Below are 10,606 nucleotides of genomic sequence, written 5' to 3' on the forward strand. Positions count from 1 at the left end.
ACAAAGGATGTTGGCCTAGAGCACAGATCTTTCATCTTCAGGGATGTCGCCATTATACATTCACTGCTGCCTGATCCATAACTTAATGGCTGGAATAGATTGGTCATCTCCAAACTACTCATATTTATCTGCCCAGCAAGTGTGTGCTCAGGTAATGCAAATTACAGTTACAAGTATAGATTGGCCACAGGCTACCTAATAGATCTGAAACAAATGTAAGTGTCCATTGTATGATCTTTGCTTTTTGCTTATTCTCCAATAAGCTGCTGTTCGGGCCAGTTTGCTCACTTCTTTGTTTATGTGTATGGGGTGTTTATGAGAATTCAAAGGCAGCTATGAATGTGGCATTTACCATCAGAGCATCCAGTGGTTTTCAAAACAGGAATGTAATTACATATTTGAGCCAGCAGGGTTTTTTTGTTCTTTCACTGGGAATAAAAGATAAATGCTTTGATACACTTCTGTCTTTGTTTATGTATCAACAGGATGGCTGTAGGATCAGAGGAAATAGATGGTAGTTTAACTATCTGAGTAAAGACAGCAGAAGTCCTAGGATGCACTCATCAGAAAGTACTTTTTAGCTAGTTCAGATAGTAGATACATAAAAGGTATTGGTGGGTTAATCAGTTAGAAATACATTTTTTTGTAGACTACTAAAATACCTGAAGAACTCAGTCTTATAGAGTCTGGAGACAATGGTTATAGACCTGTTTTACGTGTGGCACAGGAGTTTCAGGTAGGCTATTAAATGGTAGCATTAAGAACTTCAGCCCATTTTTTCCCCTTGAAGCTACAACTGAATTTTGTGTTACACAACGTTAAGAGTTTGAAACTACTGTTTTAGAGGAAAATGTGAAGACTTCTGAATATGTCTCCTCCTGCAGCCTTACTTGTGGCTGCTGTCCTCACAGATCAGGAACTCATTCGCAAAAATGATGGTGTCTTGTTAACACATATCCTTTGTTCCACTTTTCTGGGATATGAATGCCAATTAGCAAGATACTCTGCCCACAGCTACAAATGAAATTTACTTGTTTAATCCACAGAATAGAATCAGTGATCCATGGATACTGAATGCAAAAACAGACCTCCCAGACTCGGTACTTGTCAAAATTTCATTAGAATACTGCTAATTAAGCTTTGGGGGTAGAGAATTGTGGAGATTTTATTCTGGAAGTGTTAACTTAGTCTGAAAAAGGGAAGTAGTTTACAGGATGATTTCATATCCAGCTCATATCTCTAATAACAGAGCAAAAACTTTTAAAAGTAAGGAGGCAGTGTGTTTTTGATTTACATATAGTACACAGAAGACATATAACAACTACTGCTGTAAGATATGATTGCATATGCTCTTTTAAAATTAAGTCCCAGGTAACCCATTTTTAAAAGGAGGTCATCACAGTTTGAAAAGGAGTGAGCTTTAAGAGTTTATCTGTATGAACAATATAACACAGGTTATTTTTATTTCAAGCACACAACATTTTTGCTTAAGCCATGAAAACTCCTTTGAGGTTCCTAGAAGTGTTAACTAGTCAAGACATTTAAAAGATGACACGAACTATTTGGGAATTGAGGTGGGGGTAGTAGGATGGAAAGTTATACTCCAAGAAAGGTTCATGGATTGTGAAAGACTGCTTTTATGGCTAAAAGTCTTGCATTCATTCTTCCTTCTGGGAAACAGTGAATTGTGAAGAATGGAAGTTAGTTTTTTTGTTGTTTCTTTTTTTTTGTTCTTTTTCCTGAATTTTAAAATCTGTTGATTTTAATCAGCATCTCCTCTTAGCTACGTGGTACTAATCTCAGAGGTATGACCTAACTCTTTCAGGTAGTCTTTCTCTATGGCTGTTCCATCAGTAAAGATAATCCTTTGTTTACTATCCATGCACCTGTGAGTTTAGCATTCTTGACCGTAAATTTCACAGTTGGTGTTTTTCAGAAAATTGAAGATAGGGAAGCACAGATGTATTATGTATTGAAACACTCACTAGAAGAGTGGTTCTCAAACTTTAGTGCATCAGAATCACCTGGAGAGTTTGTTAAAATCTAATTGCTCCTGCCAAACAATCTCTGTTTTGAGTGAAAGTCCTCCCCTTCACAAATGCAGCTTCCCAGTATAACCCTCTCTTTACGGTGGCCTTTGTCCTTTACTCATGCCTTATCTATTGAGTTTCTTCCACAGGGTACACTTATTTCCATGTCCTCAGCTGTGAATTCAGATAATGACCTCCCTTCCACATTCCTCAGTGTTTTCCTTTTATGTTAGATCTTCTTCAGTGGTAGGAATAGAACCTAAAGCACACTAACAGAAAAAGAAGTCCAGGAAGACAGCTCAGTTCAGGGACTCAAGTTTGTGTAAAAGCAGAGACTCTAAGGTTCTGTCTCTACCTTTCCTTCTCTCTCCTTTGCCTCTCTTGGCTTGACTTGATTCTTCAGGTAAGACTGTCACTGCATAATGTGCTCTATGGCTTCTGAAAAATACAACTCAATCCCAGTAGTTCAACAACAACTGTAGTAAAAAGGTGGTATGTTGATGGCTACAATAACCTCATTAGTTTTCAGAAGCCATGCCCTCTTCTTTGGGTTTGCCCTGGAGTCTGGGGTTTATGTAGCCCAGGAAATTAGGGAAGGGCCTCAGCTCTTTGGTCTACACCAGTGGCTGGTTCCTTCTCCAAGTGCTGGCTTGCCCAGGTTCCAGAGGTTGATTCAAAGGTGAACAGCTCGCAGGCCAAACCCAAGCCACTGACAGCTTTACTAGGTTTCCAAGCTCTGCAGCCAAATGCTTCAAATCCACTCCCCTCCCTGTCTTCCAACCCAGCCATCCCTGACTCAAAGTTTCTGTTCACAGGGTTATTTGGCAGTGGATTCCTGATTCCCTAGTCTGCAGCAACTCCATTTGCACACCCATCTTGTCCTTTCTCCTTAGGGAAGTATCTCTCCAGAACTCCCTCCCACCCCAGTCCCTGCCCACACTGGGGGGGTCAGCCTCCCCCAACCCCAGAACAAGAACCAGCCTTTCCCTTCCCCTTTCCCTGACAATGGTCCTCATGAGAAAATTCAGAAAAGCTCAGTTAGTAGGCTCCAGATCACAGAAGATTCTGCTTTTCCTACAGTATCTAGAAATGCAATAGCCATTTAGAAATGCATTTAGAATGGTAATAGCAGAGTCTTCCCTCACCAAAATAGGCAGAGTACTGTACTTTTTCTAAAGAAATTGAAAGCAGTTTGGTTGATTTTTCCTACTATGTTGCACTAAATTCTCAGCAGCTCACCCTGTTACCCTTGAACCATGCCCATGCAATGGTAAGCCCCAAAAAGATTTTAAAAGTGTAGTGCAGGATTAACTTCTCTGGAGAAGACATACATTACCCACAGCTTACAGTAGAGGGAGCCAGTGGCACTGGTGGCATGGGTATCAGATGGAAGGTCATTACAATAGTTCTAGAGAGAGATGTCAGGGGAGTGGAGGGTATTGAACCAAGTGAGTAGCAGGAAGAATTGAAAGAGTTTAGATTCAGAAAACATACTGGGAAAGAGTTTTTAAAGGCAATAGAATGTAGTGTGGTTAGGAGGAGAGACTAGGGGATGAGGTGAGGATGACATCGAGGTTTCTGGCTTGGGCCACAGGTGGATGGTGAAATTGAAACAGGAAGCCGAGCAAGTCCGGGGAAAGGTGTGCATGTGGGAGGAAGATAAAGGAGCTGTTTAGAACATGAGTTAAAGATAAGTTTCAGGGTCTGGAACCCAACACGACAATTAGCTATTGAACACCGAAATAATTTACCAACACAATTGGGACTAGAGCCTTCTTTAGAAGCAATACTTAAATTATGCTGATTTTGTTCCACAGTTACTGTTTACTTAGGTTTTCTATTTCTTGCTGTGTCAGTTTTAATAATCCTTCATTAAATGTTTATTCCTATGTATTGAAATTTCTAGCAATTCGAGCATGATTTGATAATCTCAAACTTTATACACTTGATATATTCATTTTCTTTTTTACATTTTTTTTCTCCTTTCTCAATTGGATTTGTTTCTGATCCTTAGAAGAGACACTTTTGGATTTATCACTTCCATTAATTTTCTCAGGTGTCACGGCTAAAGAAACAAAAATAGGGAAGCAATGCTCTACATTTAATTCTCCCCTTCCTAAATCACATGGAATATGAGTTTTTTTCCTCTTAATCCCAGAAAAGTACACTCTAAGATACAAATCTATGGAAATAATCGTTAGTTTCCAAAAGGTATCACTATCTTGCAAATAGCAGGATGTAGATAAAGGAAAAGTCATGCTCCTATCTCCAACAGGCTTAAGTATTCCAAAATATCAAAGATACTCTTCTATTTCACGACACAACATTAGCTCCTTGGCAGAACGCTGCACATGAGCTCAGGTTGCACAGAGAGCTGACATGTTCTGTTGGATGAACTTGTTGTACTGGAATAGCTGATAAACAAGAGCTATCTCTTGAACTTAAAAAAATGATGAAGAAGAAAGTCACCAGTATAGTACAGTGAAAGGAATATTATTTTCTGCTCACTGCAGGAGACCATATTTTTTCAGGGAAGTTGAGTATAAATATACTGGAAGGTCCTCTTGTGAGAGGAAATAGAAGTGTAGACGTGGCTTTCCAGAGAGACTGACCCAGGTTCCTGTCCTGACTCTGCTATTTACTGTGATCACAGCCCCTCTAAGCCTTACTCCTCAACTCTACTATGAGGATAATACTATTCACTTCAGAGAGGGGTTGTGAAATTTAAATAAGTTAAAATATGTAAACAGGTGACATATGGACAGTGTTCAGTTGATGTGAGCTCTTTCTCCCCCATCTCTTCTGAATTAGAAATAAGAAAATACTCAACCACTCAGGGCACCGTGAGTGACGCCATCTTCTTGCTCACCCCTCAGGATAATCCATCACCCAATCTTATTGATGTCTTCCTCCTAAGCAACTCAAATTTCTACCTCTCTCCAACCAATAGATTAGCTATGCCATCAGTTCCAATTTCCAACACTGTGAGACTGACCACGTCAGGCCTGCTCTAATCCTAACGTGATGGTAAGAAAGAGTTCGGGATTATAAAGTCAGGGCAGAGGAATGATTCCCGCACCTGGAGGAGGTGGACCCTTCCTTGGGTACTGATGTGGGCCACGCTTTTGGGCTCCTCTCTCCCGAAGGCTCTCTCCCTCCATATCCCCTGAACGTGGTGGGTGCATTCCTGAGGAACTAGAGGGCCACCTCAGAGCTACATCCACTGACTTGTATCCTTTGCACTGTTTCTTTGCTAAATTCTTCAGCACACCCAAGCGAAGGCCACTTAAAACTAAGTCCAAATCTTTATTCTCTTCTAGTCCTCTAACTCAGACCCGGACTTTGTGGATTAGCCAAAATGATCATATAGTTCACATTATTACAACAGGTTTCTCATTTGTCTCTTTGCCTCTCATATTAATTACGTCATTCTGAAAATGAACTTCTTTAGGTTCATTTTCAGCTCTCACTGTCCTGTGTCTTTAACTCTCTACTCCAGCCAGATTAACCATCTGCACAGAGCTTTTGCTTCCAAGCAGTTGAACATCTCAGTTTCATAGGCTGGTCTGTCCTTGACCTTGCTCTTCAAGAGGAAGCTCAGAATCAACTGCTCTGGGAAGTTTTCTCTGGTGCCACCAGGCTGCATTAGGGGTCCCTCCTCTCTGCTGTGCCCCTCTGTGCTCACCCACTTGCCCCTGCCATAGCCTCACCACCGACACTGGAGTTACTTGCTTTGTTCTGTGTTTTCCACCATTCTGGGAGCACCCTAGGAGCAGTGACTTTAAGCAGGGCTTACAACATAGTGGGCACTTAATGTTGCTGAATGTCTGAATAAGTGAAATGAATGATGAACAAAAGAACTGGTTTTTTTATCGTATGCACCCTACGGACCATGTAGTTTATTTTGTTTTCCATTTAACCTTGACTGATAGGTGAAGTATTAATACTATTAGGAGTATATGGCACATATTCAAATTATTAGGGCTACCCCTGGATTTTCACATCCTTTCTCTTTTCCACTCCACTCCAGCTTCTTCACCGATACTGTAGTATCAGTACATTTTTGGAACTAAGTGGGAGTGGTGAAATATTTAAAAACTGAACGAATTTGTTTTATCATTGTGAAAAAGCATCTGCCATCAATGCCTTGTCTTGCCAAGTATCTGAGGACCAACTGCCTCCCAAACCCATGCTCTTATACATACTTTATGAATGAGAAAATGTTACGTAAATATTACTCATGACTTTTCCCAACTGGCAAAATCCTGCTCTTTCTTTATGACACATCTCAAAAGTCAACTTCTCTGACACCCGTTGCCAAACTCCTTCTGCAGCCCTCTCATCTTTTTTCTTGGGCCACTGGCATTGTTATATATTTGATTTCCCTATTAATTTAACTGACATACTCATTTTCGTATCTCCAGTGGCTTATCTCAGTTGTGAACAGCTAGGAGTTTTCAATATAGGATTTTGGAATTAATTAATTAGTGAAAAAATTAATTATATAGAGAGGAAGGCTGATGATAACAGGAGAATGGATGAATGAAATTACAGGAACAGGAGCCTTATTAGGACTGGAGCTTTCTGAAATGGGTGATTTGATTTAGTGCTCTAGTGGTAACAACTACACAGTAATGATATGCATAAGATGTATGCTTGAATTCTTGAGACCTAACCTGCCACAACTACTATTTCAATTCAAGAATTTATTTTGTTTCCTTCATGCTAATCACTAGGCTATCATTATTTGCAGAAGGGGTCATTTAATAAGTGGTTATTGGTGGCTGTATCCCTAATACTTAGCACAGTGGCTGGGACATAATAGGTCCTCAGTAAATATAAAGGAGTAGAATCGTGTTGAGGGGAGGGAGTGGAGGAGAAGAACGCGAGATGACACCCAAGGACACCGGGGGCTGAGCAGCTGGGCGAGGGCGCCCTCCTTTAAGGCATTTTTAAAAGGTCGATTCCAGGCGATCTGACCCCCAAACTCGGCGCGAGAAGCAAGTTGGGGGAAGGCGTGTCAGGAGCAGCCCTGGGGCTCCAGCCCACCCTTGACAGAGGGCGATAGGGCTGGGGGTGAAATGCTCAAGTCGAAGAGGAAAAGGAGCCAGTGTTTAGTTAGGTGTCAAAGTACTTAAGAAATTACTCACCCGCGTGGCCAAGTCCAGGCACCGGCTGTTATCTCAACTGCCCTTTAAACGCTTTTCTCGGTGGCTTTCGTTCTTTGAGGATTATTGAACAATTCGGACCCACAGGTGCCCGCTGTTCTGAGAAAACTTTGTGTCAAAAAATACACAAAGTGAAGCAAATCCTCATTTGTTGTTAAACCTCCAGTCTTTTGAGAGGTCCTTTTCCTGAAACAGAAGACTGAAGGTTGACATACGCCTCCATTTAGAGGTCCTAAATGGAGCGGGGGATTCTCCTGCTTAACCCGGGTCACGCCCAACTCTGGTGCAGACCAACTGAAGAAACCTTGATAGTTCCGCCCGCCCGCCCTCCTCTCCTCGTTCCCTTCTCTCTCCTTGTCTGCGCCCTCTTCTTACAGTTAGTACAAGTGTAATTATGACTTAGATCGTACCCTTCGGTCTTCTTTTTGGCAGTTCTCAAATTTCACCATTTAATTGGAGGGGGAGGGTCTTGAAAATAACGCAACTTTAACACCTTTTATAGTTTTAAAAACATCTTTCTTCCATATTTTGACTTCAGTTTTATCAAATGCCAGTCAGAGCGGAGTGAAGACTGGCTAGGGGGAACCTCGTCAGCTCTTTGCGGTTTAGAGGAGAGGCAAGACAGATCTCGCCCGCACGTGGAGACCCGGCCCCACGAGGCAGCGTGGGCCTCGCCCTCACGTGGAAACCCCGCCCCCACAAGGCAGCGCGCGCCTCGCCCTCACGTGGACACCGCACCTCGCTGAGCAGCGCGCGCCTCGCCCTCACGTGGAGACCCCGCCCCACGAGACAGCGTGGGCCTCACCCTCACGTGGAACCCCCGCCCCACAAGGCAGCGCTCGCCTCGCCCTCACGTGGAGCCCCCCCCCCTCACTGAGCAGCGCGCGCCTCGCCCTCACGTGGAGACCCCACCTCACTGAGCAGCACGCGCCAAGCACTCCCGGGGAGACCCCGCCCCACAGGGCAGCGTGCGCCTTACCCTGACATGGAGGCCCCGCCCCACAAGGCAGCGTTCGCCTGTCCTCACGTGGAGACCGCACCTCACTGAGCAGCGCTCGCCTCGCCCTCACGTGGAGACCGCACCTCACTGAGCAGCGCGCGCCTCGCCCTCACGTGGAGACCCCGCCCCACGGGGCAGCGTGCGCCTTAACCTCACGTGGAGGCCCCGCCCCACAAGGCAGCGCTCGCCTCGCCCTTACGTGAAGACCCCACCTCACTGAGCAGCGCGCGCCTCGCCCTCACGTGAAGTCCCCGCCCCACGGGGCAGCGTGCGCCTTACCCTCACGTGGAGGCCCCGCCCCATAAGGCGGTGCGCGCCTTACCCTCACCTGGAGACTCCACCTCACTGAGCAGCGCGCGTCTCGCGCTCACGGGGAGACCCCGCCCCACGGGGCAGCCTCACGTGGAGACTGCGCCTCACTGAGCAGCGCGCGCCTAGCCCGCAGAGGAGCGCTTGGGGCCGCGGAATCCGTGTTTATCCTGACAGGGGCTCCCCCGTGTGGCTCCTGTGGACTGTGAAGTCTGTGACTTGAATGTTTATACTTCAGTTCTCTTTTGAGGATGGAAGAAGTTCAGGGTCTTGCCCTCCGGAGCAGAGGAGATACTCTTGTTTTCTTTTTAGCACATTTTTGTCTCTCTCAGAGTAGAAAAAGTTTCCAGGTTTTCTCAGACTAACATGGACTCTGGCAGAGGAATTCAGTAACATCCAGTTTCGAGTAACTGAACTGCCTGGGAAAGCATTTGGGGTAGAATTACCGCAGGAAACCCCAAGGCTGCTGTCACGCGGATGAGGGAAAGGGGAGGTTAAGACCTCGATTAACTGAATACCCACTAGGTGCCAGGCATTTTACGTCATTATTTAATCTTAGAATATCTTAAGTAGGAATTATCCCCATTTTTTAAATTGAAGTATAGTTGATTTACAATTTTAGTTTCAGGTGTACAGCATTGTGATTTGGTATTTTTACAGATTATACACCATTAAAAGTTATTACAAGATAATGGCTATAATTCCCTGTGCTGTACAATATATCCTTGTTGTTTATACATTAAAAAAATACGGCGTTTTCCTGACATCCTTGCACAGGGGCCATGCTAATCTTCTCTGTATCCGTCCAATCTCAGTATATGTGCTGCCAAAGTGAACACTGCCATCCCCATTTTATAGACAAGGAAGAGGATCCTCAGAGGCACAAGGTCTCAAAATGAGGTAGCGAGGCTCCAAACTGTGACCTAAGTCCAGAGCTTTGCACTAATCAGACCACTTACAAGAAGGCAGCATTTCCTGCTCAACAACTTCTCCTTAGAGATGTCACATTCCAGAGAAATTTCCTTATGTTGCAACTCCAATATCCTTATATCTGTATGGCTCATCTGAGTTATATGTGAGTGTGTCACTTCTGCCTCTGCATTTGTAAAGTGTGTTGCGTTTGCAGATTTCATCTCAAGAATAGTTTTTATGAGTTTTTTTATTTCAGTTTTACTGATGTATAATTGACAACTAAAATTGCAAGATATCTCAAACGTACACAGTGATGATAAACATTGTGAAGGGATTCTCCCCAACTAGTTAATACATCCATTATTATTATTATTATGAGTTAATTCATAAAATAAAGTGAGGCCAAGGGAGATGAAGTGACATGCTTAAAATTATTACAACTAGCAAATGGATTTCGTTAAGTCTAGTGATGTGAAAGCCATTTTGATTCTCATATCAGGCTGTCTTACATCTGATTTATAGAGTAGATTTTTAAACATTTGTCAAGTGAGAGCATCACTAAGTTTCCTCCTAACCCTCCAGTTCTGGGAGTTCTGATTTTCTGATTCTTAAGGACTTTCACGTCTTGTCTCCCCTTATCGTCAATGCTCTCGTCAGGGGATGCTAAGGCCATAGAGAGGTTTAAGACTTGCCCTTGGTCACACAGACGGCCTCTGCCCCACCCAAGCCTGGCATACAGACTCTCTGACTTGTAGCCTTGCGCTGTGGGGTAGGCATTAGGATTTATTTGGCCTCAGTTTGCCTCTTTTCTTTGATGAGTGCTTATAATTTCCTTCTTTTCTTGTCTTGTTTTAGAGGGGCTAACCCCATCCTGGCTTTTGGGGTAGACACCTGACTCTGGCCTGGCTACTCAAAGTGATTGTTACAAAAACAAGCTTATGATCCAAACTGAGCCAATAGCAGGCAGCTGTAGGTTTCACTAGCACCTTTGGGTGAAAAGTGTGTCTTTCACCTGGGCTTGCAAAAGGGGTTTTTATGGACTGAATGCCTGTGCCTCCCCCAAAATTCATATGATGGAGCCCTAACTTCCAGTGTATTTGGAGATTGGGCCTTTAGGGAAGTAACTAAGTTTAAAAACGAGGTCATAAAGGTGGACATCAAATCCTATAGGATTAGGGTCCTTGTGA

The 10,606-nt window shown here is 43.7% G+C and overlaps 1 long non-coding RNA gene across 1 annotated transcript in view; it reads right to left on the reverse strand.

Annotated features, from left to right (window-relative positions):
* LOC307184808 overlaps positions 1 to 7,887 on the reverse strand; it is a 38,018-nt gene extending 30,131 nt beyond the window's left edge. Inside the window, exons 1-2 of the long non-coding RNA XR_013827832.1 lie at positions 7,609 to 7,887; positions 7,181 to 7,384 (exon numbers count right to left, since the gene is read on the reverse strand). This is a non-coding gene — a long non-coding RNA (uncharacterized lncRNA). The remainder of the gene's footprint in view (positions 1 to 7,180; positions 7,385 to 7,608) is intronic.
* Between the last annotated feature and the right edge of the window lie 2,719 nt (positions 7,888 to 10,606).

The sequence above is a fragment of the Stenella coeruleoalba genome (assembly GCF_951394435.1).
Source record: "Stenella coeruleoalba genome assembly, chromosome: 3".
Classification (NCBI taxonomy): domain Eukaryota; kingdom Metazoa; phylum Chordata; class Mammalia; order Artiodactyla; family Delphinidae; genus Stenella; species Stenella coeruleoalba.